At 36.7% G+C, this 15,295-nt stretch overlaps 2 long non-coding RNA genes across 2 annotated transcripts; both read left to right on the top strand.

The window, feature by feature from the left end:
- The first annotated feature begins 9,876 nt into the window (after window positions 1-9,876).
- LOC123989055 lies at window positions 9,877-11,087 on the top strand. The gene is made up of 2 exons (XR_006830416.1): window positions 9,877-10,920; window positions 11,001-11,087. It is a non-coding gene; the product is annotated as an uncharacterized LOC123989055 (long non-coding RNA).
- Window positions 11,088-11,189: 102 nt separating this feature from the next.
- LOC123989054 lies at window positions 11,190-12,728 on the top strand. Its single transcript, XR_006830415.1, has 3 exons — window positions 11,190-12,088; window positions 12,158-12,284; window positions 12,365-12,728. It is a non-coding gene; the product is annotated as an uncharacterized LOC123989054 (long non-coding RNA).
- Window positions 12,729-15,295: the final 2,567 nt, after the last annotated feature.

Raw genomic sequence — 15,295 nt, 5'->3', positions numbered from 1 at the left:
CGCACATTTGGGCGAGCTAAGCCTCTCAATGGGCGAGTCTCAACCTGGAAGAGGTCACGACAACGCAGGAGAACTCGCGAAATTGCGAGACAAGGAGAACCTGAGCCGCCTGGTCACCAGCGACCGCACCACACATTTGGGTGAGCTAAGCCTCTCGATGAGCGGAATTCAGGTCGGGAATTGGTTACGCGCACTAGGAAATGCACGCATGAGAGCGAGCGAAAGGAAGGCTTGGGTTGCCTGGACACCAGCGACCGCTACGCACATTTGGGCGAGCTAAGTCTCTTAATGGGCAAATACCAAGCATAGGTGGACTCGCGAAAGGGCACTGCTCGCACGCAACGATGCCCTTCAAAACGCGTACCGAACCGACCTGGATCGCCTGGACATCTGCGGCCAAAACACAATTTTGGGTCGATGGACGAGTTCCAGGTTAAGGATAAACGCGTAGGGTAATTCGTCTCCGTGGGAAGCTCGTGTGAGCTCGCGGCAGGTAACGCCGGATCGCCTGGACATCAGAGGCAGCAGCACCGGGTTAAGTGAGCTGTCCTCTTAATGGGCGAAATCCGATTTCAGGAATGGAAGCGTAAGGTACCGCGTGATCGGAGGAATGTCGATGCGCGAGGGTTCCGGGTCGCCTGGACGCCAGTGACAGCAGCACTCGTGAGAGTGAGCTGGACCACCCGACGGGCGAGTTCCAGATGAAGGAGAGGATGTGAAGCGTAACGCGTTAACGGGGGAGTGCTCGTGAGAGCCCGCGGATGGGGGGTGCCCGGGTCGCTTGGACACCTTTGATCGCAACACGCATTTGGGTGAGCTAAATCTCTCGATGAGCGAATTCCGGGCGTGGAAGAGGACGCGAAAACTTTTCGAGCGAGGGGATGCTCATGCGAGAGCACGCGGTAGCACTCGGTAGGCTCGTGTCGTTTGTCGCAAGCGTTCATTCATTCATTCAACTTCTATTCGTTTGATTCTATGCTACGCGTATGTAAGGGTACCGATTCAATTCTATACTACACGTAATTCAATTCTATACTACACGTATGTAAGGGTACCGTAAGCGGGATGCTACGTATAGTACGTACGCAGTCGGAGAATCTGTGGAGAAGAACGGGTAGGGTCGTGGTTCGCTACGAGTCGGCCGGCGAGGAGAAGGATCAGGCCGGCCAATCTCGATCCACTGTCAACGGGCACGGCGAGAGGGACCGTTCATGCCCGGGATGCTGCGAGGAGCGAGCGCAGAGGATCAAAGAAGAAGCCGCGGATTCAACAACCGGAGGAGTGCCGAGACGCGAGCACAATCCGGGATTCAAGGTCGCCGCTTGGGAATCGCGCGTGCGAAAAAATTAAAATTTTAATTAGATTAATAAAATGTAATTTGAGATTTGGGAAGTATAATAAAGCTCAAAATTATCAGAATCTGGAAGTTATCAGGAGGCTAGAATTGATGATTTGTGGTTGAAAACCTCGTTGAAATTATAAATGAGAATTGATATGTATCGTAACTGACTCTGAAATTGTCATGATGATTAAATGGAAATTAGTACTAAAGGTAATTAAAAAATGGTTTTCGCGAAGTAGAGTTGGTGCGGGTTGTTTCCAAAATTCTATCAAAGGGAGAAGTAGGTATTCGGACAATAAAGCATAAATTAATTTGGTTTTCAAAGTTTGAATTTTAGAACCGGAGTGGCAGTTTTGAAGTTTTGACGTCTCGTTGAGTGGGTGGGAGTCGCGTGCGAGCGGGCGATGCACGGATTGCGTCACCCGCTCGCAGGTAGTGGCCAGAACTGGGTCAATAGATCAGCCATCGGCCGATATCCGAGGGGTTGCGGACGAGCCGCGTTCGTGTACGACGGGTACGTCGTTCTCTACCTGAAGGGGCTACGCGCGCGGTTCCTTTTTTAGTCGCCTTTTACGACAAGCCGAGGCGACCTAACCTAACCCTAACCTAACCTAACCTAACCCTAACCTAACCTAACCTAACCTAACCTAACCTAACCCTAACCTAACCTAACCCTAACCTAACCTAACCTAACCTAACCCTAACCTAACCTAACCTAACCTAACCTAACCTAACCTAACCTAACCTAACCTAACCCTAACCTTTTTTTTTTTTTTTTTTTTTTTTTTTTTTTGTTTAAATAGAAGAGGAAAATGCCTTTATGCACGCGCGGGTTGTCCCCCATTCACTCTATTCGGCTGGTGAGGGCCCGGGCAGTGTGGGACTCGTATCCCCTGAAGGGGGGCCTGGCGCCCATTGGTGAGGGCAAACCCAAAGAGGCAACCCAGAAGGGGCAACCTGACAGCCCTACCCTAAAGGGTGGGCTCAAAAATAAGGTCACAGCCCAGAAGGGGCGACCTAGCGGCGCCCAGAAGGGGCATCCGCGGCCTGATACACTACCCACTAAAAACCTCTCCCCTAACGTAGGCCGCCAGAACCGTTTCATCCTTTGGGGATATATAACATGAACCAACGATAGCCGCAACGGCGCTTCGGCTCCCTAGCTTACATCGACGCTTTCGTCCACCCTCAATCCGCCATGCGCACAATCAAGCTATAAGGGATTGAGGATCCACGCCGTTACACCTCCGATCAAGCGGTAGGATATTTTCAACCTGTACGATAAAGCACAGGATTTTTCTTCGGCCACGACCAGGAACCGGAGGATACACTCAACTCGACGGGTGGTCGCGCCATCCATTCACCAGCCTGCAAATGCGAGGTCAGGGCTTGCTCTTCGACACGACCAGGAACCGGAGCACGTCCGCTCGACGGGTGATCGCGCCATCGGCAACGGTCAGCAACGGGGGGATATCCTCAGGGATCACACCAACCCGCACTGACTGTGCCTTCTCTTCACCAGCCTGCCGTAGCGAGGTCAGGATAGCTTTCTCTTCGGTCACGACCAGGAACCGGAGGATACACTCAACTCGACGGGTGATCGCGCCATCCATTCACCAGCCTGCCGCAGCGAGGTCAGGAAGCTTTTTCTTCGGCCACGACCAGGAACCGGAGGATACCCAACTCGACGGGTGGTCGCGCCATCCATTCACCAGCCTGCAAATGCGAGGTCAGGGCTTGCTCTTCGACCCGACCAGGAACCGGAGCACATCCGCTCGACGGGTGATCGCGCCATCGGCAACGGTCAGCAACGGGGGGATATCCTCAGGGATCACACCAACCCGCACTGACTGTGCCTTCTCTTCACCAGCCTGCCGTAGCGAGGTCAGGAAAGCTTTCTCTTCGGCCACGACCAGGAACCGGAGGATACACTCAACTCGACGGGTGATCGCGCCATCCATTCACCAGCCTGCCGTAGCGAGGTCAGGAAGCTTTCTCTTCGGCCACGACCAGGAACCGGAGGATACACTCAACTCGACGGGTGATCGCACCATCCATTCACCAGCCTGCGAATGCGAGGTCAGGGCTTGCTCTTCGGCCACGACCAGGAACCGGAGGATACCCAACTCGACGGGTGGTCGCGCCATCCATTCACCAGCCTGCAAATGCGAGGTCAGGGCTTGCTCTTCGACCCGACCAGGAACCGGAGCACGTCCGCTCGACGGGTGATCGCGCCATCGGCAACGGTCAGCAACGGGGGGATATCCTCAGGGATCACACCAACCCGCACTGACTGTGCCTTCTCTTCACCAGCCTGCCGTAGCGAGGTCAGGATAGCTTTCTCTTCGGCCACGACCAGGAACCGGAGCTCCTGCTCAACGGGTGATCGCGCCATGTCTTCACCAGCCTGCCGTAGCGAGGTCAGGATAGCTTTCTCTTCGGCCACGACCAGGAACCGGAGCTCCTGCTCAACGGGTGATCGCGCCATGTGTTCACCTGCTTAACAGGGCTTGCTCTTCAACACGGCCAGGAACTGGGACATCCACTTCCCAGTTGGCCGTGCCATATCTTCGTAGGCTGCAATCCTCGATGACTTGTCCCATACACACTTTACACTCACGTGCACAAACGCTTAAACACTCACACGCTCATGATAAGCAACAAAATAATAATAAATAATAAATGATAAATGATGAATAATGAATAATAATCCATGAGCCCATGAAGCCCATGGATAGGTGGACCCATAGACGGACCATGAAGATGACAGATGAATGCAAGCATAATTGAACATGATGATTGTTAAACATAACTAAATAACACATTCACAAAATACAACAAGGAATCAACATATATATGCATCCAGTGCAACAATGCAATTAATGAAAAGTCAAAAGGAACAGATAAGAAACCGTTAAAATAAGGAAAGAAAGAAACAGTAACAGTAAACAGTAATAATCAGTAAAACAAACGAGTAAGCAAGTAATAAATAAATAAATAAATATATAAATATAAACATATATACATATATACATATATACATATATACACATGAGAACATTTGAGAACACATTTAAGAACATGAGAACATGTGAACGGAACATAAGATGCATAGTACTAGAGTAAGCAAGCGAGCACATGTGAACTCGGCATAAAAGGCAAGCCAAGCATATAACCAACAAAACCACCAAAAAGCTGAAACGTCAAACATACGGCCAAGTAACCAATCAGCAGGAAATGAAATGAATAGTAAACAGTAAAGAGTATTTAACATTTAGTACCAACACACAATACAATTAGGTAGTTTAAAATAAGTTCAAGATGAACTAGAAATTAAAATGAAAATGAATGTAAACCAAGAATGTAAAGAATGTAAGTAAAGAAAAGATTATAGACAACAGATAGCAAATACCAGTCATAAGAGATGAGGTAAACACAAACGCTGATAATTATTGTCAGCAGTAAAGGGCAATAAAACATAACCAGAAACAACAGATTCTGATGCAGAGTAGACACACGCATCACCACATTGAAGAGACAAGATCACCATGAAGAAAGAAAGGGTACGTCAATTAGCATAATGAGTAAATGTATGTATGTAACGAATGAATGCATGCGTGAGGAATTCCTTATAATCATCTATTACAATTATCAAGATGAATTCAGATAATAAGATAATAAGAATTGAACTGAGAGCTCATATGAAGTGCTCGAGCCAGCGAAGCTGGGAATCCCTCCTGCGAGGCCCAGCTACCCAAGACAGCCAAGATAGTATAAATTAAAGTCCATCAAGATTGTGATCAGACTGTGCTACGTGTAACCAACAACCCTGCAATGAACAAATGTGCTTAGAAGACGAGCTACATAAAACTTGAGCAGGCCCATTAATGGTGCTAACGCCAATCGTATACAATACATAATATATTCCTATCCTGTCAATTAATGGGAAAAGCACCATCTTCAAAAGGGGAAGATCGGCTAAAAATAAAAGCAGAAAGAAGAAAGAAGAAATAGATGGTGAGCATAATGTAACACTAACAGTTGAAATTACTGTTCGGGACCATTGAAACTACTTAAATCTGCTTGCAGGAACGTTACCCACAACCGTGACCTCAAACTTGATTAACAAGCAAAGATGGTGAAGAAACAATCAAATCATCACATGCAGGCAATGAACAACAATTAAATTATTACATTATTAATTATCTTTAGCAAATCATCAATAAATAAAGGCAAATAGCAATATATATCCTATAACATGAATGATGGTGAACATAATAGGAAGAGATAGACTATTACCATCAGAAAGTGAGATGTTAATATTAAACCGTGAACAATAATATTAATCTGTTTGCAGGAAACCTTTACGCCAGCCAATAAAGTGGAGGCAAAACGTAGCAATTAATAGGAGAAGAAAATCGGAGAGGAAAATACCCATCTGTCATAATATGAGAAGCAACATGAGACGTATATCAGCCTAAAACATGGAGCAGATCAAATCAATGTAAATAGTTATAAATTGCGTATATATATTGTTACTGAATTATCATACCGCTCCGATAAGTATGATATTAAATTTAAGTTAATACTGATACAGATAAAGTGAATCAATGTAAATCAATGTAATACAGCGCGTGTTAAACAAAACTAATCAAATAATAAACATCGCATAATAATAAACATCGCATACTACTGTAATGTTCCTAACCCAAATATGGAAGTAGAAGAAAACTAATCTCTGATATGAAGAAAATAGATCAAAATTTATTGTGTACGTATGTATTTATATATGTAGCAAACATGCCAAATTTAATTAATTTAACAATTTTAATAAAGTATACTAATGTAGATAGCTAATTAAACTCCTCATATTATAGTCAATTTAAATAATACAATTCCATTAAGACCCCTTTTATTCCCAATTAATAGAGAAACATATGGAAAACATATGAGTACCAAAACCAACCCAGACATTGTTATAAGAAGTTCAAATGAGATCCACCGTCCAGAAAATCAGGAATTTAAGAAAATTTGAGGAACCGTGATGCATATGTGTACATATGTATAGAAAACAATAAAGACATTATATCATGCAAGAAAGAAAGACTACTGCAGCGTATGCCTCTCTGAGCACCCACCATATCAACTAATACTAAACTAACACTAACACTTTCCAAATCAAAATCAAAATTTGAATTGCAATTAAGATAGGATAATGTACAAAAGATTGCATAAAGTACTATAAATATTCAAATCTCACAAATCCATCATCCGTCACAGCTGTACTGGAATTACGTTAGCCATAACATGCAGAACATTGTCCTGAAGGGGTACGAAAAGCTACAAATGAGCAGTGAGCGATATTACAAACACGAATCCTGAACATATAGTTGGAGAAAGAAGTTCCTGAAGCATGTCAGAATGACCCAAAAGGAATATAAAAGCAAGAAATAAAGAATATAGAGCATATAGAATATAGAATATATAATCACAGCAGGTACGGTGAATAAACAAGCACATATTAATAATCAGAATCACGTCATTTAATTCAATGCAATTCAATACATTATGCCATATGCCACTGTTAGTCACCCTGTACACTTATTTACTCAATTATAATAATATAATATAAGATAAGAAGTTAATTATATAATAATAATAATATAATACACTACAATACAATCTAGCGCATAGTGCTAACTAAGTATGGCTTAATACACTAATACAACTCAAATAACCGGATGCAATCCAAGGTCTGGGATAATAATATAATATAGTATATAATACATTCAATATCTAAATTGGTCATAAATTGATTGTAACCTAAACGTGTATTGTAGATTGAAGATTGAAGATTGAAGATTGAATGTAGTAAGCATAAATATTAACCTAACCATAAAAATAAAATAAAAATATAAAATATAGGGATATAAATATGATAAAATACAAATACAAATATGAACATGATATAATAATATAATATAATAATATAGTAATTGTATATAATATATATATAATATAATGCATAAAACTAAGCAAATAAGCAAATAATAGTACCACTTTAACAAATACACTGCAACGCGTCTCAATGTAGCATACTGAAACACGCACTGTCACGGCAATCACGTCCGCACGTTCAAATTAGAAAGTTCAATTGATTTAGCTTAATTGAAACTTATCCCTTATCACTTCGTACCACATCACATCACAGATGACCGATGACCATGACCATGTCAACTAAGATAGGAAACCGGGGAAAGTAAAAGTAAAGAACGTAACCATAAACCTAAAAAATATAGATACCAAACGTTTATAAAATTCCCCAGTTCATACCACAATAACCATCAGCCATCATCAAATTAACCGTCAAACCATCAAATTAATCAATTAACAATTAATTACAGAGTATATAAATATTCAAAAGCGAAAAGCGAAAATGCTTCACAAACTTTCAATAAATCACCACAATGAAACCGGAAGTAAAGTACATATGAGAGGTAATGTTAGCAAAACGCATCGTAAGTAAAGCTCGCAATACTGCTCGAAGATAAGCCGCAAAGCTATCCCTAGTCGGCAACTACCGCAGCACCAAAGATGTTACCATCCGCAGATATACCATCTACCATATGATACTCGGCCGTTCACTCCGTAACGATTGTCGGCACACAAATTATCAGTCGCACAGTGGTTACCTACCACGCGCCAGTTATCCGCTAGACAGTTACCGACTATAGACCTTTCCATCATGCAGCCGCACAATCCTAGGAATCATGCTTATCATCAAGCTTACCATCAAAAAATAAGTCTGATATACGACGCTTATTCGCGAAAGATATAGGTAATTATACTCAGACAAAAGGCAACAAGTTGAATTTCAAGACGGGCCGAGGTCAAAATAAATCCATTAGCCCATTAACTGAGTCAAGCTGCGATTATTATTTATTATGTAAATCATTTATGAACTAAAATAAATATAAATATAAATATTGATATGAATATAAATATAAACATAATTTGAATATAAATTATAAAGAAAGTGAACCTACCATAAAGCTAGATTAAGCCAGATTAATAACAATTATGGAAGAAGTAACCCATATAAACCCGCAGATTGCGCGGAGTGCAGGCACATTGCGCAAGCACATTATCGCGACGCAGAAAACAAATTGTGCAAAATACCGAAAATAAGGAAAACAACCGCCAAGGAAAGAAAGGCCGAATAAATAAATAAACTAGAATAAACAAACAAATAACATAAGACACTTAACCAAATAAATAAATCAAGATGAAAATCAGAATCAAAATAAATCAGAATAAAATAAAATCAAACAACGCATGTAACAACGCATGTAATCAAGTAAATCTCATACAACCAACAAGCACACAACTAAATAGTATTAACTAATACTAATTTACGGAATAAATAAAATAAAATAAAATAAAATAAATTAAATCAAAAGAAATCGAGAAAATAGAGAAAATGTAGGGTGCAAACTGTAAAGTGAAATGCGTAAGCAGAATAACCAGCACAATATACTGTATTATAAACCGTAATATAAACAAAATAAAGAATAAGATACCGTGAAGTTACAGTGAAGTTAATTTCGAAATAATATAACCATAGATAATATAAACCATAGAACAGCCACCTTCAAAGATGTCAGGTGACAGAATTTACAGAGATATAACCTTAACCCTAACCCCTAATGTGTCAAAACAAGGATGTCAACAGGAAGCAAGAACAGTGTAAGAAGACTCGTTAGGGATAAGAAGAACAAATTACCAATTAAGGAACCCTGATTGCCAACTCAAGGACAGGAAACAAGCAAGGTAAATAAAGATTGTGGCAACGCACAATAAACATGAAAAGCACAACTGAATAACATGCACATTAATTCCTACAGAAAGGCACTGTCACCCTTTTGTGAAAGGGCTACGCAATACCAATGCCAGGGAGAGACATCATGAATTAATTGAATTAAAGAATATCGAAGAAGAATCAAAATATCCAAGGATATATAACAGGCGACAAATCAAGAAGGCGACAGGAAATGAAATAAAATAGTGGTAGTCAGTGATAACGTGACACAATTAAATTAAAATATAAAATATATATGTATTAAATGTATTAAATATAGAATAACCGCATAAAAGTAAACATAAATATGTTAATATAATCTACAAACTTTGTACCACCATGAACCTATAATTAAAACTAAATCATAACAATAACAATAACTTCAATTCAATTTAATTCAGAATGAAGAACAAATGAGAGAATGGAAGAATGAGCGACAAAACAGTAAAGTAGTTAATTAAAGATATTAAAGAAGAGTGAGGTAAATAATAAGACATAAATTATAAATTGAAGGCCGTAATCCAACAACACAATGTAAAATAATGTAATGTGACGCAAAACAGTATAATGTAATGTAACGTGATGTAAAGCAGTGCAATGCAATGTAATGTAATGCAGTGTAATGTAGTGTGAAGAAAATTAATATAAGGTAAAAGAGATATAATGTAAAGAATAGAGATATAATGTAAGGAATATGAAATGTAATGTAATATAATAGAATACAAAATACCGAAATTGAACTGAACGTATACCATAACCGTAAAGATTATCATCCCAATTACCCACTTCCCCGTCAAAGCAGACCATAAGTCAAATTGTAAATAATAAATAATAAATGATCATATCAGTGCAAATGTAAGAAGGACCGATTATTGAATGAGGTATTAAGATAAATAACTAAAGCGATAAACAAATCAAACATTAACTGCGTAGTTAAAATAGAAACTAGAAATAGAAAGTAGAAACTGATCGCCATATGAGGTATCAAGAATAAATAAAACAACAAAATCAAAATCAAAATCAAATCAAATATAAAGCACGTATCTAATTAAGCACCACATCATTGTATAATCGAACAAGTAAGCCTGATATTTAACAGTCAAACCATTATCCGTCAATTGTAGATAAATTAAATAGACACTTGCACAGAAAAACCATTCATCATAAAAGAAAAAAACAATAATCAATCTACTGGCCTTGATCAATCAAGTAAAATGAATAAATAAACAATTAACAATATTAAATACGAGCCATCAATTGAAGAGATTATGAAATTATAAATTACAAATTAAGAAATTAAGAAAAAGAGAAAATGTGGAATGTAAAGTGCAATCTGTAAAGTATAGTATAAGGTATAAGGTATAATGTGTAAGCAAAATAATCAGCACAATATATGTGATATAAAACAGAATAAGAGAATAAGATAAAGTAAAGATACAGTGGAGTGAATTTCAAAATTTCAAAATTTCAAAATAATATAACCATAGATAGTATAACCATAGATAACCATAGATAACATAAACCATAGAATAGACACTTTCAAAGATGTCGGGTGACAGAATTTACAGAAATATAACCTTAGCCCTAACCCTAATGTGTCAAACAAGGAATGTCAGCAAGAAACCAGAACAGTGTAAGAAGACTCATTAAGAAAACGAACAAGAACAAGATTACCAATTAAGGAAGCCTGATAGTCAACTCAGAAAAGGAAACAGGCAAGGTAAGGTAATAATTGTAATAACGCACCATAAAATAAACAGGAATAGCACAACTTAATAACATGCATATTAATTCCCACAGAAAAGCACACTTTCACCCTGTTATGAAAGAACTACACAATACCAATACCAGACAGGGACATCATGAATTAATTGAATTAAAGAATAACCAAAAAGAATCAAAATATCCAAGGATATATAACAGGCGACAAATCAAGAAGGCGACAGTGAAATAAATAAAATAGTGATAGACAATGATAGCGTGACACAAATAAATTAAAATATAAAATATAAGTATATTAAATATAGAATAACCGCATAAAAGTAAACCATAAATATGTTAATATAATCTACAAAACTTTGTACCACCATGAACATACAATTAGACTAAATCATAACAATAGCTTCAATTCAATTTAATTCAGAAGAAGAACAAATGAGAGAATGAAAGAATGAATGAATGAACCACTGATCAGTGAAGTTATTAATTCAAGAAATTAAATAATGTAGTAAATAGGAAAGCGTTAAGGATAAAGTGAAAGCCGTGACCACCATAAATAATAAAGTAACGCAGTGTGATACAATGCAATGTGACGTCATATAACATAAAACAAATGAAATATAATGAAATAGAATACAAAATTCAAGAAGTGGGCTCACTAAAATATAACTGTGAAGATTATTAATGAAATACTCTATTCCTTTACACAAGTAAATTATAAGTTAAATTGTGAGCGGTATTTGGTGAATGATAAATGGTCATGTCAATGCAAATGCAAATAGAACCGATTATTGCATGACATTTCAAAAAAGTGGGTAAATAGCAAATAAATCAAATCAAATGTAGACTGCGTAGTTCAATTAACGCTGTGCTACTGTATAGCGTAGAGATAAATAAATAACTCAACAAGTAGAGTATTAAAAACTAACATTTAAAATGGTGAATTAAACAGAAACCATGCACCTTCAAAGCACTTGAATAGACAAAACCATTCAGCATCACAGAAAAATAACAAAATTAAGATAAATTAAAATAAATTAAGATAAAGTAAGATAAAGATAAATCAAGTCAAATCAAATCACCAACTTCAGCTGATCAGAGTGGATGAATGGATGAATGGATCAAGGAAGGAAGAGAGAAACAGCAGAATACCAGCAAGTACAAGTAAGGTAAAGTAGAAAACCATTAAAAGTAAAATCAGTGATGTGATAACGCATGACAAAGACAATTATTTACAGAATCACAACCCCAATGTGTCAAAGCAGTATCAAAACCAGCATGCAAGGACTAGTTAAACGAAATAACAAATAAGAGAGCTGAATTGCAACTGAAAAGGAAAAGAAAAGGAGAAAGAAAGGAAACAAGGTAAGGTAGTTGCAACATACTATAAACAACAGAAATAACCCATACTTGTGACATGAATATTAAATTAATTGCATTTACAGAAACAGCCCATCGTCATGGAAGAGCAACATTATGACCAGAGAGAGACATCATGGATAAATTGAATTAAAGAATATCAAGAACATCAAAATGTCCAATGAATATCAAGAATGCACAGGCAAATCAAAAACCAATCAACCAATCAAAACCAAATCAAGAAGCGATAATGAAATAAGTAAATAGCAATAACAGTGATAATGTGGCACAGATAAATTAATATATATAAGTATAAGTAGATTAAATTATAGAATATAGAATAAAGAATAACCATATGGAAATAAATCATAAATATATTAATACAATCTACAGAACTACAGAACTTTGTACCATCATGAGTTAAATAAATAAACTAAGTCATAACAATTACTTTAATTCAATTCATTTCAGAATAAATGAACATTGACAGAGTAGAATAAAAGAATGAACAACTAAACAATGAAGTAGTCAATTAAAGATACTAAATGAGCTAAGTAAGGCAATAGTTATTCAGTCATAAGTCATAAAGTACAAAATGAAGGCAGTAACCAACATAATATAAATAATGTAATCACATAATATAATGTAAAACAAAATGGAATATACTAAATAGGATACGAAATACAAGAAATGAATTCAATAATATATAACCATAGAATTTATTAACTACAACACCCTATTTCCTCAGCAAGGTACATTATAAGTTAAATTATAAATTATAAATGATAAATGGTGAATGACAAATGCTCATGTCAATGCAAATGCGAATAGACCTAATTATTAAATGACGTTTCAAAATAAAGTAATTAAAGCGACAATTAAGCCAGATAAATTATAAAGTACGTAGTTCAATAAGCACTACACCAGTATATAGACTGTGTAAATAATAAGCGAATAAGTAAATAAATAAGGATACTTAAATAACAAGATTATAATAAAATCACGCACAATCAAAGCATTTGAATAGACAGAACCATTTGTCATCACAGAAAGCGAATTAAAGCAAGATAAATAAATCATATTCATTAACTTTAATTGACCAGAACTGAGCAGAATTAATGAGAGAATGAACACTGAATGAATGAATGAGACGGTTAAGGAGCTGAAAGATTAAGAGGAATAAAGAAGGTAAGAAGGCGTGAATAAAAGAAATGAACAAGCATGAAAGCATGAAAACATGCAAACATGAAAACATGAAAACATGAAAACATGAATGTGATAAAATTGTAAGTAAAGGAAAGGAAAGGAAAGTGAATGTGAATGAACACCCACCACCTAACAATAAACTACACAAAACAGACTACGCCAAGAGCACAAAACAATCACAATCAATCACTCATCACGCAACACTTTAAAACAATCATACTGATACTGAAATAAAACTAAAACAAAACCGAAACCGAAACTGAAACTGAAACTGAAACTAAAAGAAAAACAGTTAATAGTTAATAGTTAATAACAAAACCCGGATTGTTCAATTCATTCATTTAAGCATATTACACTGCTGCTTCGTCCAAATATAAAATGAAATGAAAATAAAAGAAAATGAAAATGAAAATAAAAGAAAATGAAATGATAATGAAAATGAACTTGAACTAATCAACGAAACAGCAATGCAAGCCAAGTAAACCATGAACACACATTATACACTGACATAAACCATTGATAACCGATAATTAACCGGTAAGATTCACAAAACAAAATAAAAGAACAACACCGGCAAATGCAATAACAGTGGAACGATAAATGAATTGAACAATGAAATAACGGAACAAGATGTAGATTGCGCAGATTTATTAAGCACATTATATACTATATAATTATATCGTTGCGATTAAATAAATAATAAATAAAGAAAGAGACGTCAATGATACAGAATAAAATAAACAATAATCAATATTACGCGAGTTGCACAAATCATCAATGCACATCACCCCACCGTATTTAATAAATAAATAAATAAATAACTAACAAATAAATAAATAAATAAGTAAATGAACAAATAACACAGAATAACACAAAAATACAAAACGGAATGAAATATAACTGTATAATGGACGGCGAACGGTGAAGAAGATATACACCATAAACAATAGAATAATAAAATAATAAATCGAACATGAAAATAAATGAAAATAGAAATAAAATAAAATAAAATAAAATATACGTAGAATAAACACGTTAAAATGACAGATAGAATAAATGGAAAGGCTATGCCTCGAACAATCACCGAAAAACAAGATAATATAATCGATTAATCGAAAAATCGAACAATCGAATGTATTAATAAACGAAAATAATTAAATAATACAGCGGGGTAACGTGCCAGTCAAACACATGCAACCAAATAGTAATAATAAATGGATCAATATAAATAATACTAATAATAACAAAATATCGAAAAATACCAAAAAATATCGAAAAATATCGACGCACTTTCACATAAATCACTTAATAAATCATCGCAATAAACGTTAAACAAATGAATAAAAACGCAATAAAAGATTAAAGATTAAAGTAATACGTCACCAAACCGTTGACCTAGTTTCTCATCGTCTGTCCTCTTCTACCCAAGGCCCTGGCCGCGCGTGCAGCCGTCTGTCTTTCTTCAACTACGGCAGCCATCTTGCGAACCTGTCAGTTCCTGCATGCTTTCATTAACCAAGTTAATCACAAATTAATCATAAAATCACTCAAAAAACACGGAATCACACCACGAAACGTTCTTAATAAACGAGAATTGTTCTTAAATAATGTCAAATGTTTATAATTAACGCCCCGAACAACGAAAATACGACGTCGAACTGCCGTGTAACACGCACACCACGTTTTCGATGATTATTAATTAATTAATACACTATTTAACTGAAAAACGACACATTAGCACTCCCGAACATATAATAAAATGATTCTAGCAAAAAACGCGAATATCTAAGAAACTATCCACCGCGTTGCAA

This window comes from Osmia bicornis, unplaced genomic scaffold (genome assembly GCF_907164935.1).
Source record: "Osmia bicornis bicornis unplaced genomic scaffold, iOsmBic2.1, whole genome shotgun sequence".
NCBI classification, from domain to species: domain Eukaryota; kingdom Metazoa; phylum Arthropoda; class Insecta; order Hymenoptera; family Megachilidae; genus Osmia; species Osmia bicornis.
The sequence above is the reverse complement of the archived record's forward strand: the minus strand, read 5'-3'. Positions and strand labels throughout refer to the sequence as shown.